Source organism: Vigna radiata, chromosome 8, assembly GCF_000741045.1.
Source record: "Vigna radiata var. radiata cultivar VC1973A chromosome 8, Vradiata_ver6, whole genome shotgun sequence".
NCBI lineage: Eukaryota > Viridiplantae > Streptophyta > Magnoliopsida > Fabales > Fabaceae > Vigna > Vigna radiata.
The window spans coordinates 14,743,153-14,747,800 of NC_028358.1; positions in this window are offsets into that span (position 1 = coordinate 14,743,153).

Genomic DNA, 4,648 nt, shown 5'->3' on the forward strand with positions numbered 1-4,648 from the left:
AGACTTAAAAAGCCCAAAATAACATACTTAAAAAGCCTATTTTGTACTAGTGCTAGTAAGTAGCTAGAAGCATATTTGGCAAGGACAAGGCTTGGTACTTAAGCAACCCTAGTGGTTCACCTCCCTTACCTGGAATATTGCTTTCTAAGTGAACTCTTTAGTCTTTATTTCAAGAAAACATTTAAGTCCATCATCATGTCTAGAAGGCATTCTCCTAGAATTAGTGATAGTGAAAATCAAAAAGAGCAATTCACTCTCCAAACTTTAGTCAACCAACTCAATGAAATTGAAAGGAAAATGAGTCAAGAAAAAGTAAATAGAGAGCTTCAAAATTCTATGATTCAAGATGAGTTGAGATTGTTAAGAGAAGAACAAAATAGGTCTAGGGGAAGTCAAAGTGACCATTCTCAAGTGGAGGGCATACATCTAAATATAGGGGATTATTACAATCAACCTTCTTCTTCTAGGAAATCTAGGAGAAATGTTCATGTGCCCCCACCCCCTAAAGAAGTCAATGTTGTTTTGCCTCACTTCCATGGAAAGGACAATGTTGAGGCCTATCTTGATTGGGAAATGAAGTTGGAACAATTGTTTGCTTGCCACCAAGTAAGTGAAGAAAGAAAAGTCTCTCTAGCTACCCTAAGTTTTCAAGGGTATGAAATGTATTGGTGGACTGCCTCTGTCCAAGAGAGACTTAGACATCAAGCTCCTCCAATTCATTATTGGAATTATCTAAAAACTGCCCTTAGGAGGAGACACATTCACTCCTACTACAATAGAGAACTCATGGATAAACTCCAAAGATTACAACAAAGGTCTATGACAGTTGAAGAATATAGACAAAAGATGGAGTTGTACATCATGAGGGCAGGAATAGTGGAGGCTTCAGAAATTACTTTGGCTAGATTTTCAAGTGGGCTTAATTTTGAAATTAGAGATAGGGTTGAACTACTACCTTATAGAGATTTGAATGATCTTGTTCAAATGTGTATCAAGGTAGAACAACAAAACTTGAGAAAATCTTCTTCTAAAAGAGTTCAAGTTCAACCTATTTTTGAGAAGAAAATTTTCAAAGAAAAAGAGCCTTTTAAACCTCTAGCCAAAATAAATGAAAAGCCCAAACAAGAATCCTCTTGACAGACTCACACAAGGGACATCAAATGCTTTAAGTGTTTGGGTAGGGGTCATGTAGCAACTCAATGTCCTACTAAGAGAACCATTATTCTTAGAGGTAGTGACATTTATAGTAGTGAAAGTGAATCACCCACTAGTGAAAGTGAGAGTGAACAAGAGAAAGGAGAGGAAGTCTTTGCTGAGGATTGTCAACTTCTCATGGTGAGAAGAGTGCTCAATAATCAACCAAGCTTGGAACACCTATCTCAAAGAGAGAACATCTTTCATACAAGATGTAAAATTCAAGATAAATATTATCCTCTCATTGTTGATAGTGAATCTTGCTGCAATTGTTGTAGTGCCAAGCTAGTTGAAAAGTTAAATCTTGAAGTCATACCCCATCCAAAACCTTACAAGCTTCATTGGCTAAATGAAGATGGGGATATAACTATCAAGAAACAAACTAAATTGGCAATTTCCATTGGGAACTTTAAAGATGAAGTGATTTGTGATATAGTTCCCATGGAAGCTTGTCATGTGTTATTGGGAAGACCATGACAATTTGATCATGAAACCATACATCATGGTCTTACCAACACCATAGTTGTGCACAGAGGAAACAAGAAATTTGTGCTTCATCCTTTGACACCTAATCAGGTTGCAAAAGATCAAGCACAAATGAAGGCAACTAGGTACCAAGAGAAACAACAAAAGAGAAAACAAGGTCCCAAGTACAAGCAAGAAGTAGTCCCTAGGGATGATAAAGAAGAGTGGGGGTCTAGTGTTCCCTCCCACAAGGTTACTCAACATGAAGTCCTTTTAAATAAAAAGACTTTGATCAATACACTTCAAGTTGAGCAACCTTCCTATCTTCTCCTTTGTCAAGGAACCCTCACATGTACATCTAGTAAGTCTAAGACTTCTACTCTATCTCTTACAATACAAAATCTTTTGAAAGAATTTGATGACCTATTCCCCAAAGATATTCCTATTGGGCTTCCACCTTTAAGAGGAATAGAACATCAAGTTGACTTTATGCCAGGGGCAACTCTTCCTAATAGGCCTGCCTATAGGACCAATCCCCAAGAAACAAAAGAGATTGAGTCACAAGTCCAAGATTTACTAGACAAGGGTTGGGTTCAAAAGAGTTTAAGCCCATGTGTTGTACCTGTCTTGTTGGTACCCAAAAAGGATGGCAAATGGCAGATGTGTTGTGTTGTAGGGCTATCAACAACATCACAATAAAATATAGACATCCCATTCCTAGACTTGATGATATGTTGGATGAATTACATGGGGCTCAAATCTTTTCAAAAATAGATCTTAAAAGTGGATATCGCCAAATAAGAATCAAAAAGGGTGATGAGTGGAAAACTACTTTTAAGACTAAGTTTGGATCATATGAATGGTTAGTAATGCCTTTTGGTGTTACTAATGCCCCAAGTACATTCATGAGACTTATGAATCATATCTTAAGGGATTGCATTGGGAGGTTTGTAGTTGTTTATTTTGATGACATATTGGTATATAGTCAAGATTTGCAAATTCATGAAAAACATTTAAGAGTTGTTTTAACAATTCTTAGAACCAATAAATTGTTTGCAAATTTTGATAAATGCACCTTTTGTGTTGATAATGTCATCTTTCTTGGGTTTGTGGTTACTAAAGATGGGGTTCATGTGGATCCTGAGAAAATCAAGGCCATTCAAGATTGGCCAACCCCAAAGAATGTAGGAGAAGTTAGGAGTTTTCATGGATTGGCAAGTTTTTATAGAAGATTTGTGCCTAACTTCTCTAGTCTTGCTTCACCTCTCAATGAGTTGGTGAAAAAGGATGTTATATTCCATTGGGGGGAAAAACAACAGAAAGCTTTTAAGCTACTCAAAGAGAAGCTCACTCAAGCACCCATTCTAGCTTTACCCAATTTTTCCAAAACTTTTGAGTTAGAATGTGATGCTTCTGGATTTGGCATAGGTGCTGTATTATTACAAGAAGGACACCCCCATTGCATATTTTAGTGAAAAACTTCATGGTGCCTCTTGTAATTACCCCACCTATGACAAAGAACTCTATGCTCTTGTGANCCCCATTGCATATTTTAGTGAAAAACTTCATGGTGCCTCTTGTAATTACCCCACCTATGACAAAGAACTCTATGCTCTTGTGAGGGCTCTTCAAACTTGGGAACATTATCTTGTTTCTAAGGAATTTATCATTCATAGTGATCATGAGTCACTCAAATATTTGAAGAGTCGACACAAGTTGCAAAAGAGACATGCTAAGTGGTTAGAATTCATTGAACAATTTTCTTATGTTATCAAATACAAGAAAGGCAAGTCTAATGTAGTGGCGAATGCTTTGTCAAGAAGGAATGTTTTACTAGCCACTCTAGGAGCTCAAATTCTTGGGTTTGATAACATAAAAGCATTGTATGCTCAAGATAGTGGGTTTTCCACATTGTATGAGGAATATTTACAAAAACCACAAGGAGGATTCTATGTGAAAGAGGGATATCTTTTTAAAGAAGGAAAACTTTGTATACCCCAAGGTTCACATAGGAAACTCCTTGTCAAAGAGATGCATGAGGGAGGATTGATGGGCCATTTTGGGGTAGATAAAACCTTAAGCATGCTAAAAGAGAAAATCTTTTGGCCCCACATGAGAAGAGATGTCCAAAGGCATTGTTTTAAGTGCATTACTTGTTTAGCATCCAAATCTAGAGCAATGCCTCATGGTCTTTATACTCCCTTGCCAATTGCTTCAATTCCTTGGGAAGATATTAGCATGGATTTTGTCTTAGGACTACCAAAAACTTCAAGGGGTTTTGATTCTATTTTTGTGGTGGTGGATCGTTTTAGTAAAATGGCACATTTTATACCATGCCACAAGGTAGGTGATGCAAGCAATGTGGCTAGGTTATTCTTTAGAGATGTGGTTTGCCTTCATGGATTACCTCGAGTCATTATTTCGGATAGAGATTCAAAATTTCTTAGTCACTTTTGGAGAACCTTATGGTCTCGATTAGGAACTAAGCTTTCTTTTTCTACTACTTGCCATCCTCAAACAGATGGTCAAACTGAAGTAGTAAATAGATCTCTATCTACTTTGTTGAGAGTAGTCCTTAAAGGAAACCATAAATCTTGGAATGAGTACCTTCAACATGTGGAGTTTGCTTACAATAGGGTAGTTCATAGAACTACTAAAATCTCTCCTTTTGAGGCTGTATATGGTTTTAATCCTCTCACTCCTATGGATTTGATTCCCTTACCTTCTTCAAATGCATTTGTTCATCAAGAGGGAATTTCTAAGTCCAAATTTATTAAAACTTTTCATGAGAGGATTAGTAATCAAATACAACAACAAAATGAGAGATATGCTAAGTACAACAATAAGGGTAAAAAGGAAGTCATTTTCAATGAAGGTGACTTAGTTTGGCTTCATCTTAGAAAGGATAGGTTTCCTATTCAAAGGAAGTCCAAACTAAGTCCTAGAGGAGATGGTCCTTTTAAAATCCTTAAGAAGGTCAATAACAATG